Source organism: Cervus canadensis, chromosome 8 (genome assembly GCF_019320065.1).
Source record: "Cervus canadensis isolate Bull #8, Minnesota chromosome 8, ASM1932006v1, whole genome shotgun sequence".
Classification (NCBI taxonomy): domain Eukaryota; kingdom Metazoa; phylum Chordata; class Mammalia; order Artiodactyla; family Cervidae; genus Cervus; species Cervus canadensis.
The window spans coordinates 77,935,440-77,952,273 of record NC_057393.1 but is presented as its reverse complement, the minus strand read 5'-3'; positions in this window follow the sequence as shown (position 1 = coordinate 77,952,273).

Genomic DNA, 16,834 nt, shown 5'->3' with positions numbered 1-16,834 from the left:
ACACAGAAATCCCTTGCATTCCTATACACTAACCATGAGAAAACAGAAAGAGAAATTAAGGAAACAATACCATTCACCATTGCAATAAAAAGAATAAAATACTTACGAGTATATCTACCTAAAGAAACAAAAGACCTATACATAGGAAACTATAAAACACTGATGAAATAAATCAAAGAGGACACAAACAGATGGAGAAATATACCGTGTTCATGGATTGGAAGAATCAATATTGTCAAAATGACTATACTACCCAAAGCAATCTATAGATTCAATGCAATCCCTATCAAGCTACCAACGGTATTCTTCACAGAACTAGACCAAAGAATTTCACAATTTGTATGGAAATACAAAAAACCTCGAATAGCCAAAGTAATCTTGAGAAAGAAGAATGGAACTGGAGGAATCAACCTGCCTGACTTCAGACTCTACTACAAAGCCACAGTCATCAAGACAGTATGGTACTGGCACAAAGACAGAAATACAGATCAATGGAACAGAATAGAAAGCCCAGAGATAAATCCACGAACCTATGGACACCTTATCTTTGACAAAGGAGGCAAGGATAAACAATGGAAAAAAGACAACCTCTTTAACAAGTGGTGCTGGGAAAACTGGTCAACCACTTGTAAAAGAATGAAACTAGAACACTTTCTAACACCATACACAAAAATAAACTCAAAATGGATTAAAGATCTAAATGTAAGACCAGAAACTATAAAACTCCTAGAGGAGAACATAGGCAAAACACTCTCTGACATAAATCACAGCAGGATCCTCTATGACCCACCTCCCAGAATATTGGAAATAAAAGCAAAACTAAACAAATGGGACCTAATGAAACTTAAAAACTTTTGCACAGCAAAGGAAACTATAAGCAAGGTAAAAAGACAACCCTCAGATTGGGAGAAAATAATAGCAAATGAAGAAACAGACAAAGGATTAATCTCAAAAATATACAAGCAACTCCTGCAGCTCAATTCCAGAAAAATAAATGAACCAATCAAAAAATGGGCCAAAGAACTAAACAGACATTTCTCCAAAGAAGACATACAGATGGCTAACAAACACATGAAAAGATGCTCAACATCACTCATTATCAGAGAAATGCAAATCAAAACCTCAATGAGGTACCTTTACACACCAGTCAGAATGGCTACTATCCAAAAGTCTACAAGCAATAAATGCTGGAGAGGGTGTGGAGAAAAGCGAGCCCTCTTACACTGTTGGTGAGAATGCAAACTAGTACAGCCACTATGGAAAACAGTGTGGAGATTCCTTAAAAAACTGGAAATAGAACTGCCATATAACCCTGCAATCCCACTTCTGGGCACACACACCGAGGAAACCAGATCTGAAAGAGACACATGCACCCCAATGTTCATTGCAGCACTGTTTATAATAGCCAGGACATGGAAGCAACCTAGATGCCCATCAGCAGACGAATGGATAAGGAAGCCGTGGTACATATACACTATGGAATATTACTCAGCCATTAAAAAGAATTCATTTGAATCAGTTCTAATGCGATGGATGAACCTGGAGCCCATCATACAGAGTGAAGTACGCCAGAAAGATAAAGAACATTACAGTATACGAACACATATATATGGAATTTAGAAAGATGGTAACGATAACCCTATATGCAAAACAGAAAAAGAGACACAGATGTACAGAACAGACTTTTGGACTCTGTCAGAGAAGGCGAGGGTGGGATGTTTCTAGAGAACAGCATCGAAACATGTATATTATCTAGGGTGAAACAGATCACCAGCCCAGGTTGGATGCATGAGACAAGTGCTCGGGCCTGGTGCACTGGGAAGACCCAGAGGGATCGGGTGGAGAGGGAGGTGGGAGGGGGGGATCGGGATGGGGAATACATGCAAATCCATGGCTGATTCATGTCAGTGTATGACAAAAACCACTACAATATTGTAAAGTAATTAGCCTCCAACTAATAAAAATAAATGGAAAAAATAAATAAATAAATAAAAATTAAAAAATAATAAAATTAAAGCACCATAGAAGGAATAAATTTAGATGAAATAGAATCTTTTTATCTTTCATATTACTAATTGAAAAAAATAGATGCTTGTTCAAAATAATAATAACAACAACATATTATGTCATTATAACATCAATAAGTAAAATAAACGATAATTTTATTTGGGACAGGAGGGAAGAACTGGGAATACTGTGTTATAAAATACCTGCTCTACCTGAGAAGCAATTTAATGTTATTTAAAAGAAGATGCAGATTAACTATAAATATTTATTGTAATCTCTAGGGCAGCTACTAAAATTTTTTTAAAATAAGCATAACTGATATACTAAGAGAGGAAAAAATGGAGCTACTATAAATGTCTTATTTATCATGGAAGGCAAGAGAAATAGGAATGGAAAAGAAAGAAAAGTGCAGCAAACAAAGAAGTTCCAATATGGTACATATTACTCTATATCAATAGTCACTTTCAATCTGAATGCTCTAAACACTATAATTAATAGTCAAAGATTATCAGAGATGATACAAAATAGACCCAACTACAATGTTGTCTATAAGAAATCCACTTTAAATATAGGTTAAAAGTTAAGGGGTGGAAAAACATATACTAATCAGGCTAACACTAATGTTAATAATAAGTTGAAAGAAAGCTAAAATAGTTACATTAATTTCAGACAAAGCAGACTTCAGAACAAAGAAAAGATTAACAGACAAAGAAATCAAAGAAGACCTAACTTAATGGAGAGATATTATTTGTTAATGAATTAGAAATTCAGTATTGTTAACACGTTAATTTTTCCAAAATGATACACAGATTCAATGAAATTCCAGTCAAAATCACAGCAAACTATTCTGATATGAAAGATGCTATGAATAAATTGATTCTAAAATTTATGTGGAAAGACAAAAGACCTAGAATAGCAAAATATTACCAAAGAAGAAAAAGAAACTTTGAGGACTGAGACTACTCAACTTCAAATCTTACATAAAGCTGTAGCAATCAACAGAGCACAGTACTGTCAAAAGGACAGACACATAAATCAATGGAATAGAACGAAGAGCCTAGAAATAGACCAACTTAAAGAGGGAAACTGACCTTTTTGAAGAAGTAAAGATTGAAAAGTAGTGGAGAAAGAATTGCTTTTTCAACAAATGGTGCTAGAACAACTGGACTTTCCAATGCAAAAAAAAAATTTTGATATAGATCTTAACCTTTCACAAAAATTAACTCAAAATAGATCATAGACCTAAATGTAAAACAAACTACAAAACTTCTAAAAGAAAGCATGTGAGAAAATCTAATTGACCATAGATTTGAGTTTTTAGATACAATATCAAAAGCATGATTCTTGAAAGAAAAAAGCAATGCCGGATCTCAATAAAATTAAAATATTAAGTTAGTCTGTGAAAGAATGAAAAAATAAGCCACAGATTAAGGGAAAATATTTGCAAAAATATCTGATATAGGAGTTATATATAAAAGATACAAAGAACACTTAAAAGTCAGCAATAAACAACCCAATTTAAAAATGGGCAAAAGATCTGAACAGACACATCATTAAAGAAGATATACAGATAAGGGTATAAGGATATGAAAGCATATGAAAGGTGCTAAACAGCACATATCATTAGGAAACAAATTAGTACAATGTGATACTACTACTTATTTATAAGAAAGGCTAAAATTCACAACATTGCCAAATCCAACACTGGTGAGGATGTGGAGCAATAGAAACTCTCACTCACTGCTGGTGGGGATGAAAAATGGTCCAGCCACTTATAGAGACATAGCGTGGCAGTTTTTCACAAAGCTAAAGATAGTCTTACCTATTACATGGCAGTTGTGCTCCTAGGTATTCATCTAATTGATTTGAAAAATTATGTCTACACAAAAATCTGCTGCAAATGTTTAGAGCAGCTTTATTCATAATTACCAAACTCTGGAAGCTACCTAAATGCCCTTCAACAAATGAATGGATAAACTGCGATACAACCATAGAGTATTATTCAGCAATAAAATTAAATAAGCACTAATATTTATAACAATATTATTCACAATAGCCAAGAAGGTGGAAATAGGTCAAATGAACATCAACAAATCAGTGGATAAACAAAATGTGGGATATACTGACAATGGATTATTATTCAGCTTTAAAAAGGTCTGAATTTCTAATACATGCTACAACATGGATGATCCTTGAAAACATTAGCCTAAGTGAAAAAGTAGACATAAAAGGACAAATACATGCAATTTCACTTATATGAGCTTCCTAGAACAGGCAAATTCATAGAGACAGAAAGTAGAATAAAGGTTACCAGGGGCTGAGGGAAAGGAAAATGGGGAGTTATTGACTAACAGGTACAGAATTTCGGTTGCTGATGGTAAAAAAAAAAAAAAGACAGCAGTGGTGATTACATAATAATGTGAATGTGTTTAATGCCACTAAATTGATGACAATTACATCTTTAAATGTAATTTTAAAATGATGCAACTTTAAAATGATGAAAATTACATATTTGATGTTATGGATATTTTATCACAATATGGATGACACAGTAAATGCAATAAATATTTGTTAACAGGTGGACCTTTAGCCAACAAAGGTCCATCTAGTCAAGGCTATGGTTTTTCCAGTAGTCATGTATGGATGTGAGAGTTGGACTATAAAAAAAAGCTGAGCACAGAAAAACTGATGCTTTTGAACTGTGGTGTTGGGAAGACTCTTGAGGGTCCCTTGGACTGCAAGGAGATCCAACCAGTCCATCCTAAAGGAGATCAGTCCTGAGTGTTCATTGGAAGGACTGATGTTGAAGCTTAAACTCCAACACTTTGGACACCCGACGTGAACAGCTGACTCATTGGAAAAGACCCTGATGCTGGGAAAGATTGAAGGCGGAAGGAAATGGCAATGACAGCAGATAAGATGGTTGGCTGGCATCACCGACTCAATGGACATGAGTTTGGGTAAACTCCGGGAGTTGGTGATGGACAGGGAGGCCTGGCGTGCTGCAGTCCATGGGGTCGCAAAGAGTCAGACATGAGTGAGTTACTGAATGGAACGGAACAGTTGGAAAAAAGGAAATGAGCTATCAAGCCACAAAAAGACACAGATATATCTAAACTGTGTAGGGCTAAGTGAAAGAAGGCACTCAGTGATTTGGCACTTTGTCTCTGTGGTCTTTCTCCCTGAAGCTCATTTTACAAGTCTGTTTGTGAGACAAACATCAGATAAATTACAATTGAGGGGCCTCCTTCAAAACATCTGACCAACATTTCTCAGAACTATCAAGACAAAAAAACAAGGAAAATCAGAGAAACTATCATAGCTAAGAGGAGCCTAAAGAGACATGAAAACTATGGAAAATGGTATCCTAGATAGGAGTCTATAAAAGAAAAGAAAAAGGTTAAAAACTAAAGAAATATGAATAAACTATGGTCTTTGTTAATAACAACGTATCAGTTTTTGGTTCACTGGGCTTCCCTTGTGGCTCAGTGGTAAAAACATCTGTCTGCCACTGAAGGAGACATGGGTTCGATCCCTGGGCTGGGAAGATCCCCTGGAGAAGGAAATGGCAACCCACTCCAGTATTCTTACTTGGAGAATCTCATGGACAGAGAAGCCTGGTGGGCTACAGTCCATGGGATTGCAAAGACTCAGACACAACTTAGCGACTAAATGACAACAATATTGTTTCACTAGTTCTAACAAAAGTATGACAGTTATTATAATATTAAAAATACAGGAAACTGAGGGTAAAAGGCAACACACTGTACTACTATCTTCTCCATTATTCTACAAATCTAAAAACTAAAAAAGATGTTTTCTTAATTCACCACATAATAGGCTTATTATGCTCTATGGGCATTTACATTTTTTTTTTTTACAATATTGTGGTGGTTTTTGCCATACATTGACATGAATCAGCCATGGGTTTACATGTTTTCCCCATCCTGAACCCCCTTCCCACCACCCTCCCCATCCCATTCCTCTGGGTCATCCCAGTGCACCAGCCCTGAGCACCCTGTCTCATTTTGAAAGCAAATATTAACATATTGAGAACAATGGGAAAGATGAATGTGCTGAAATTATTTTCAGAAACTCAAGAGTTAGGAGCTCTAAGAAGGGAAAGTCTCCAAATTGAAGAAACACAGCTTGGTTTTACAGAAACAAACCAACAATCTAAAGTCTTTATCAGAACTTCTCAAAATAATTCACTTTTAGCTTAAGGAAACAAATTCTACTGTACATTAAGATGAACTGAGATATTCTCAGATTATGTCCTCCAAACTCCTAATTATTAATTTATCAATTTGGTGGCACTGGTGGTAAGGAAACCACCTACCAACACAGGAGATGTTAGAGACGTGGGTTTGATCCCTGGGTCAGGAAGATCCCATAGAGAAGGGCACGGCACCCCACTCCAGTATTCTTGCCTGGAGAATGCTATGGATGGAGGACCCTGGCAGGCTACAGTCCATAGTGTTGCAAATAGTGGGACAGGACTGACGAGACATAGCATGCATGCATTCACTTGGAACCACAATTTAACTCTTATGAATTTAGCACTGTGGCATGTCTCAGGATATAATGATCAATTGAATTCAGCGTGGAACTTCACAGAGCTGAGTCTGGTGGGAGGAAACCAATTTTAAACAGAAAATGACAATACAATCAGATCCCTAACTGTAGGATGAAACTGTGCTGTGGGCACACACAAAATAAAGAGACAAAGAGAGACCAGAAGAAGAACAAGTGATATTTTAACTGAGCCTCCAAGACTGAGTGGAAATACATGAGACCTAACTAGAATGTTCTTTATAGACCAATTGTTTGGGTAGTGGGAAGAATGTATGCAAAGGTCCTGCAGCCTGTGGTGCGTGTGTGTTTAGTCACTTCAGTCATGTCCAACTCTTTGTGAGCCTATGGACTGTAGCCCACCAAGCTCCTCTGTCCAAGGATTTTCCAGGCAAGAATACTGGAATGGGTCACCATGCCCTCCTCCAAGGGATCTTCCTGACCCAGGGATTGAACCTGGGTTTCCTACACTGCAGGCAGATTCTTTACTGCTGAGCCACCACACAAGCCCGGCAGCCTATGGTAGCACAGGCTATATGGGAAACTTGTGTTGTGGTGGGGTGGGAAGGTGGCCGTCTTGTGCAGCAGCCTGCCCAATCAGTATGAGGCTGGCTTTTATTTCTCACTAATGGAAGCAACAGCAGAGAATTCTCAACCTGTCTTTAACAGTGGAAGCAAATGCCTCTCTACAACTCTGGCTATTTTTGCCTCATTAGAATGTATTTTCTTCCTTGTACCTACACACATGCAATTTCTTTCCATTACTGTAAAATGACTACTGCAGTTGACTTGAATGATTTTTCCTCTGTGGGATGAAAGAAAGTTAATTGAGTTCCATGTTTATTGTCAGATAAATGACAACTTCTGACTGGGTGCTATTTGGAAATACTGTTTCTTAATATTCATAAGTAATTTACTCTATGCTTAATTCCTATGTTGCTTTTACAACAAAATCTTTTCTCTGCAACATCCGTAATTTTACTCTTTAATCATTTTGTTTCCTTATATGTAGACTCATTAAACAAACTTTCAAAAGAAAATAAGTACATTCATTCATTTATTCAAAAACACTGAACACTTAACTACTTCCGGGACCAAACCTGGATGGCTGTAGTCATTACAATAATGCTCTATGATGGAGAAAGCAAACTACAAAATCTGAGTGGCCTCACATAATGGGAAATTTGTTCTCTCTCATTCAACTCATGAGAGTCTCTCTCTCTCTCATTTAACTCATGAGAGAGAGACAGTCTCTCTCTCTCTCATTTAACTTAGGGCAGGCAGCACTTCAGGAATCAGGCTCCTCTAACCTTGTGGCTACACTTCCCTTAGGGTTCTTAAACCTTTCATTCATAGGTGGTAGATGGGAAGAAGACAGGCTTTATCACCTGGTAAGCCTATAAAGGGCGTATCACTTCTGCTCATATTCCATTAGTGGGACTAGTCACATGGTCACAGGCCAATTCAGGGGTGGGAAAGGGAGGAGGGTGAGGGCAGGCTGGGAAATGTAGTTCCTATCTGGGCAGCAGTTTCCAGCCACTGGTCCATGTCACAGAGGCAGAATATGCATCTTTGAGGGATGGCAACCATTTCTGCCACCCTGCTAGAGATCCTGAGACTTGTTCTTATACATGGGAGAATCCCCAGGCAAAGAAGACTGAAAAAAATTAACATCTAGCAAATTCTTTTCATCTCTGCTAGTTCACCCCTTCTGACAGGAATCTACGGAGGCATCTTCCAGGGACCTTGTTTTCTTTTTATTTGTTGATTTTGCCACTGATTTTGTTGTTTTTACCAGAGTAAGCAGGTGGAAGAGATTAACAGGGACCTTCTGCCTATTCTATATTGTCATCTCACAGATCAGCCACAAGGTCAATGGCCCTCCTCTCTTGCTCCAAGCAAAAGGCTCGCCTAGGTGTGGCCTGACTTCTAGACACAAGGCTGAAGGCTGTTCCCTGGGGCTTCTGAATCCTAGCAGCATTATATGTGAGGGCTATGTTCCACCACTTTTAGGTGAGTGAATTCAAGGTCTATTTTTGCTCCAACCTCCCCACCAGTAAGTCAAAAGGTCTAGGAATAAGGAGATGTTAATAGGATGCCCTCATTTTGACCTCAGCCACTTTCTACAGTTCTGCTTTTCCAGGAAGCCCTGTATTTGGGGGATCATTGGGTCACCATTCATGAAACTCATGTACTGATTCTCCCAGACTTCTTGGGTCTGTTCCCAGCCCAATGTGAGGGCTGATGAGGATCTGGAACCCTTACCTCTCAACATAGGTAAATAAATAAGAAGTTTAAAATAATCTTATTATATATTACTGTATACTCCAAATTCCAAAATATAATCAGTTATATAAACAGTACCAGCTCAAGGCACTTCTTTTTTCTACCCCTTCCTTTTCCTTACCAAATAATTTGAACCACGTCATTTGTCATTCATCTACTTCTGGGGAAGTAGAAAGACAATAGGAGAACCGTGAGATGTATGACCTGTGGTTTCTGGATGCCAGTTCTAACATTTGGTGAAATTCCAGTTAGGATGTGACATTTGTCTTCAGTAGCAGTGATTCATCCCCCATGCTCTCTTGGAGGCAATGCACCATCCCTCCATCACAGAGCTAGACCTTTTCATATCATGGTGTATCCTGGAGCATCAGTGCCCTTAAGCAAAATTCAAAAGCTGAACTCTCGCCTAGGGTGGCAGAAGGAGGCAGATGGGACGCTAAAAAACTACATCAAAGTTTTCCATATTCAGAGAAAATCTCATTATCGATGATCCCCTTCACTGAGCAGGAAGAGAAAGCTGGATTCTGTTTCTCTATTCTAGGAGGGCTCTCAGAAGCAGATCTACACTTGTACACAGAAAACCAAGCAATCAGACCACATTCACTATCTCAGACACCTCACATGGCGTGTTACTCACTCCTTTTATTCCAGCCTTTGCTGTGGCAACCAGCTAACCAGCTGTGCATGGGCGTGACCTGACAGCACCTTGCTCTGCTATATATGTGGCTTCTTGGCATCTGCTGGAATCTCCTCAGTCATTCTGACGCAAGTGCGCATCTGGGAGTAAAGAAGTCCCTGGATAAATACTGTCCTCTTTCCTGTCTGGGGGGAACAATCCCGACATGCATGCTACCTGGATCCTCAGAGGGCTCTGAGCAGGACTGAGGTCCATTTGCCCACAGCAGTGACCAAAAAACTTCCCCAGCTTCTCAATTAAGTTCTTCACAGACTCACACTCTTGGACCTTAGGTTGACTTCACTAAATAAATGACCTCCACATAAGACCTGGACCCAGGCTCTACTTTATGGAGGGATACAGACTAAAATACTAGCTTAATGAGCAGAGTTCTCTCTATTCCAGCAGATTTTTTTTAAGGTATCTTGTTAGCTGATAATAAATGTTGCGATGCTCTGATTACCATGACAGCCTAAATATTAGAATAAAAGTACCTATGCACTGTAACAATCAGAAAACTTACTCTAAAATGAAAACTGATGCTACCCCTGCTTACCATAGTGACTGGAGGGGACTGGTGTGTACTAAAGACCTAATTCAGGGCATGGTCTTCTCCCCTCCTCCAACTCACTCACCCAATCCCCACCCCAGGCAAGGATGACCTTTGGATGGGCAGACCTGTCCTATCTGCTTCTCAGACTGTAGCCCAACAGTTTGTTAGACAGGTGTGGAAAGCTACTTCCTCTCTCCTATTGGAGCAATCAAGGCAGCATGCATCTCCATAACTTACTGGCAGGTATCTATGTTCATGAAGCAAGCTGGCCTCAATCCAACACCACAGGGAATACAGAAAAGCACCGGGCGCTCCATATCACTGAGCCACTGGGTTAACACCTGTCTGACACACCCATGCATTATGGAGTTTTCAGCTGTAAAAACCAATAAATTCCTATCACTGTTTAAGACAATTTGGACTTTCCATAACTTTCATATACATACATGTATATAAATATACACATACACACATATATACAATCTAACTAATGGATTTCATTTAAAAGTCATGGCATTTGCATGGGTTTCAAAGTCTTTACACTATACATGGTTATAAGAAAATTAAGACAGTTTCAGTCATCAGGAAAATAAATTTATGTTTATGTTTCTATTTCAAAGTTACTAGATAAATGAACTCTTATTGGATAAGACCTAAGTATATAAGAACTTGCTGTTTTTTTATCCATAAGATCATTACCACCAATGATTATTTCAAGAAAGATCATGAGTTTTCAAGCATTATGAAAACCTTACATTCAAAAAAAAATGATACACATATTTACATAAAGGTCTCCTCATTATTGCTTCTATTTCTGCCAACCCCAAAGTATCACTGCCATCCATTTCACTGCTGCTGGAACAGTAACTCAGTCTGTGACACTTTCCCAGTGCCATCCTGAGTCCTAAACAGAACAGACTGAAGACAGTTGAATAAAAGAGCTTGGAGTTTACCTAGTTCATCTTTACCAAGTTAATGCTTTCAGAGTCAAACAACCTTGGCAAACTCATATCTTCATTCCTGGATTTTTTACAAACAACAATTTATAGTACTAAACCTGGAAGAAAAAATCTGGAACCATACAAATTTACATCCTAAGCTTTACAGGATAAAGATAAGCAGAGCAGCAGTTGAAATTTGTTTCTTCAGAAGGTAGCAAGAATAGGGTCAGTTCAGAATACCCTCAGGAGTCCTGAAGCCAGCCCTCCCCATTACCTTACTGATGCTTTTATAGCTTTCATTTCTTAAATGTAGAATGTATTTGCAAAGTCATTGCACACTCTATTTGTAGAGAAATAAAGAAAGCTACAGAGTCCCACTGTGACACAAAAACAGGAAATGCAATGTCAGCTGGTGAAGCTGACAGGCCTTGCTGGAGCAAGATGACCATAGGCTCGGAAGAATAGGAATTAAGGCAGGAGGGAAAGGTGGGGACATACTAGAAGGGCCAAGATGAGAGAAAGAGGGAGAAAACAGGGACAGGGAAGGGAAGGGAGAGAGAGAGAGGGAGGACTCGGCTGGAAGAGTGTGTGTTCAAATCTAAAATCACAGAAAGCATTAAAATGTCTTCCTGTAAGATAGGAAAAGAATATACCATGAAGATTTGTTTCTATGCAGGACAAATAACATACAGTGATGTGTTACCAAACCAAGGGAGAGAATCCATTTTCTGTTACTCTTTGCTGGGAAAACTTTAGTGGTTTCACATGGCCTATGACTTTAGGGACAAACACTAAAGTGATAAGACACTGAAAGTGTTTCATAATACATCTCCATTCTTCCCAAATACATGAATATCCCTTTACTCCCTACAACTGGATATCTGCTCTAGTCCTACCACCAGTTCAGTTCAGGTCAATTCAGTTGCTCAGTCATGTCCAGCTCTTTGCGACCCCATGGACTGCAGTATGCCAGGCTTCCCTGTCCATCACCAACTCCCAGGGTTTACTCAAACTCACATCCATTGAGTTGGTGATGCCATCCAACCATCTCATCCTCTGTCGTTCCCTTCACCTCCCACTTTTAATCTTTCTCAGCATCAGGGTCTTTTCAAATGAGTTAGTTCTTCACATCAGGTGGCCAAAGTATTGGAGTTTCAGCATCAGTCCTTCCAATGAATATTCAGGACTGATTTCCTTTAGCATTGACTGGTTGAATCTCCTTGCAGTCCAAGGGACTCTCTAGAGTCTTCACCAACATCACAGTTCAAAAGCATCAATTCTTTGGCGCTCAGCTTTCTTTATGGTCCAACTCTCACAACCATACATGACTACTGGAAAAACCATGGCCTTGAATAGACGAACCTTTGTTGGCAAAGTAACGTGTCTGCTCTTTAATATGCTGTCTAGATTGATCATAACTTTCCTTCCAAAGAGTAAACGTCTTTTAATTTCATGGCTGCAGTTACCATCTACAGTGATTTTGGAGCCTAAAAAAATAAAGTCTGCCACTGTTTCCACTGTTTCCCTATCTATTTGCCATGAGGTGATGGGACCAGATGCCATGATCTTAGTTTTCTGAATGCTGAGTTTTAAGCCAACTTTTTCAATCTCCTCTTTCACTTTCATCAAGAGGCTCTTTACTTCTTCACTTTCTGCCATAAGGGTGGTGCTACCTGCATATCTGAAGTTACTGATATTTCTCCTGGTAATCTTCATTCCAGCTTGTGCTTCATCCAGTCCAGTGTTTCTCATGATGTACTCTGCATATAAGTTAAATAAGCAGGGTGACAATATACAGCCTTGACGTACTGCTTTTCCTATTTGGAACCAGTCTGTTGTTCCATGTCCAATTCTATCTGTTGCTTCCTGACCTGCATACAGATTTCTCAAGAGGCAGATCAGGTGGTCTGGTATTCCCATCTCTTGAAGAATTTTCCACAGTTTGTTGTGATCCACACAGTCAAAGACTTTGGGGCAGTCAATAAAGCAGAAATAGATGTTTTTCTGGAACTCTCTTGCTTTTTTGATGATCCAACGGATGTTGGCAATTTGATCTTTGGTTCCTCTGCCTTTTCTAAAACCAGCTTGAACACTGGAAGTTCACGGTTCATGTACTGTTGAAGCCTGGCTTGGAGAATTTTGAGCATTACTTTACTAGTGTGAGAGATGAGTGCAATTGTGTGGTAGTTTGATCATTCTTTGACATTGTCTTTCCTTGGGATTGGAATGAAAACTGACCTTTTCCAGTCCTGTGGCCACTTCTGAGTTTTCCAAATTTGCCAGCATACTGAGTGCAGTCCTACCATATGATTCCTTTTTACATCCACAGAGAGTCATTTTACCACCTTACCTGTGTCCACACTGCTGCCTTTCCTGAGATTATCCTTCTCTTTCTTCATACATATCTCCATGGAAATTCTACTCAACCAACAGGACTCTCCTCACATTCCAACCTCCTCCCAAAAGCCTTCCTTAACCACTCCAGCTTCAAGTGGCTGGCTAAACTCAGCCGGGATCATTCTCTTTCTGAAACAATGTGGGGAATGAATGAAAAGTAAGTAAATTCTTTGTACCATTAATGTCCATTCTTAGTCATTCGTTGCCTTGTTCTGATTATTTCATGCATAAATCTTTCTCTTTTCATACAAATTGCAGACTCTAAACAAATAAGAACATAATAGATCTAACATCAGAAAAAAGGACTTTTAATATTGGAAGTCTTCTGCACCTCTCCCTTCAATTGGATGGTATTTCTCTAGTTAAAAAAAAAATCAATGGAGAAGAGTGTTCTATATGAGAAATTCTTCTGTCTAAGCCTATTTGTGGAATTCAGATTCTAGTAGATTCTCTGCTTTAAAGAAACATCTTATGCTTCAACTTTTAAGATACAGGAAGCAATTTCTGATAATCAAAGGAGATGTTTATTCTACACTAGCACTCTTCCTAGAAGGTGAGACAACTCTTGGTCTAACAAAAAGATGTACTGTCCACTGAGCCATATAGAGCCAAAACTTGAAGCAGTATCATGTGAGAGCTGTCCCACTGATGTGACATTATTTTGTGTCATGTTTTTAAGTGGTGTTTGGAGATCCACATTCTTTGAGACTTAGAGTACCAGAAAAGCCCACTTAGAGAAAACTTATAATAGAAGACATATTTCACTGTGAATTTTATGATTAAACAAGCTTCAAGGGAGATCAAGATGATGGAATAAAAGGACATGGAGCTCTCTTCCTCCTACATGTGCATGTGGGTGCTTAGTCGTGACTGACTCTTTGCGACCCCATGGACTATAGCCTACCAGGCTCCTCTGTCCATGGGATTCTACAGGCAAGAATACTAGAGCAGGTTGCCGTTTCCTTCTCCAGGGGATCTTCCCGGCCCAGGGAATCAAACCTACATCTCTTGCATCTCCTGCATTGGCAGGTGGATTCTTTACCACTGAGATACCAGGGAAGCCTCCATACTGTAATATTTACTACTAAAATTTAAAAAATTCATCTATAAATGGACCTGCACAGTTCAAACCCATGTTGTTCAAGGGTCAACTGCATTTTTCATGCTTGTTTTACAACAGCAAATTAAATACTTGCTTTCCATTTTGTACTGATAGCAAAAGCATGGATCCTAATTAGTAAGGAGAACAAAGAGGTGGATATTTTGAGCAGAAAGAGGTGATAATGATCTCTAGTCCAACTCTCTTATTTTCCATATGAGGAAAGATGTTCTCTGAGGTTCAGAGCTTTTAATCTGTATTTGTAAGGTCTCTAAACATTGTTTTTCTTAAAACTGAATGGAGATTAAAAAAAATATGGTGGCCACAAAGTGACTTAGCACTATCTTTCTATAGGTTGGTGTCTCGGTGTAGCCAGAGTTCCACAGGCTGACTCTTGAGCCTCTATAGGAAGCAAGCACTCAGGCCATGTATTTGGTCTGAGGACATTCAATCAAGCAGGATGGATCCTCTGAACTGACCTGTAGTACTCTGTAACAGTAGCAATAAAGCCAGTGTGGCTGTAGCAGATCCCTAGCAGACAATTGTCCTTCTTTTGCAATCTTCTTGGCTTCTCCATCATTTTCCTGGGCCCATTCAACTTTCTCTAGTAGATTACTAAGATTTCTTTTAATTGGAATATAATGTTTCTAAGGCTTTAGTGCCATATAGAAATGTTCATAATATGGTGAGTCCTGCTTCAGAACCAAACTGTCACCAAGCATGAGATATGGATATCTATAAGCAGCCACAGTCCCATCCACACTTACTTGATACTTGTGCTTAAAGAATTCAAAAAAACCTATCAATTTAGCTTTTCTAAGCTCCTTTTCTTTCTCTTGGAAGAAGAAATATCTTGCAATTCCTGCATCTAGTAGCTGTGGAATTTCCTTGGACAGCTACACCAACTGGAGACTTTCCTCTCACGGTATCTCTACCTCTGAAGAAAGCTTTCTCTGTTTTGTTGATCCAGGAAGGTCCTGTATTTCCCTGAATAGAAAGGAGATCATTTGTAACACCCCTAATAGCTTCAAGAGTGGAGTGGGTGATGTGTCAGCCTGGAGACCACGCACCACCTCCCGCGGGCCGGGCTGCTAGCGCTGCAGTTCATCCTGCTCAAGGCCGCGGGGACCCCCAAGGTGACTTCCTCCCACAAATACATCAAAATATATCTACATGTGGAAGAATATTCACAGGATACCTACTAAATGCTGGCAGGAGATCTCATACAACCACAGCTGCAAGAAAGATCACCATGTACCTGGGTAAAACAAAAGCAAAAAAAAGGAATTGGGATGGGCCCTGAGAGGGAGCTGTGCAAGAGGAAAGGGAATTCCCATAAGGCTATTAGCTGACTTCTCAACAGAAATTTGCAGGCCAGAAGAGCAAGGCAAGCTATATTCTAAGTCTTAAAAGGGAAAAACCTGCAACCTAAGATACTTTACTCAGAAAGGTTATCATTTAGAATAGAAGAAGAGGTAAAGAACTATGCAGAAAAGCAAAGACTAGAAGAATACTAAACCTATTCTTCTAAACAGTTTTCCCTAAATAGAAAAGAAGAAAGAATCTTCAGGAAAGAGAAAATCACAGTGGGAAATTAAATTACTTGAATAAGTCAGTATACAGATTTTTTTTACAAAATTATTGTGAAAGTAATGATAACCACAATGAACAGCAAAAGGATAAACAAGAAGATGTAAAGAGACACCAAAATCATAAAATGTGGATAAGGGGGATAAGAAAATGTAGAATTTTTTTAAAGAATGTATTTGAGTCTACAAGACTATCAGCCTAAAGCAAGCAGATACAGTAATAGGTTAGCATACCTGAAAAACAGGGTAACCACAAATCAGAAACATACAATATTTTTATAAAAGACAAAAAGAACTCAAACCAAAAAAAAAAAAAAATCATCAAACCACAGAAGGAAAAACAAAAGGAATGAAGAAGAATTACAAAATCAACTGGAAAACGAGGCTTAAAATGACAATAGATATTCACACATAGCTATAATAACTACCTTAAATGTCAATGGCCTAAATGCTCCAATCAAAAGACACAGAGTAGCAGACTGGATAATAAAACAAAAGTTTACAATATGCTGCCTACAACATACCCAAAGTGGGCAAAGGACACATACAAATTGAATGTGAGGGGATGGAAAAAAAAATATTTCAGGCAAATGGAAATGACAGGAAAGTAGGGGTAGCAATATTCATATCAGACAAAATAGACTTTGAAACAAAGGCCATAAAGATAGATAAAGAAGGACATTATATAAAGATAAAAGGATCAATTTAAAGAAG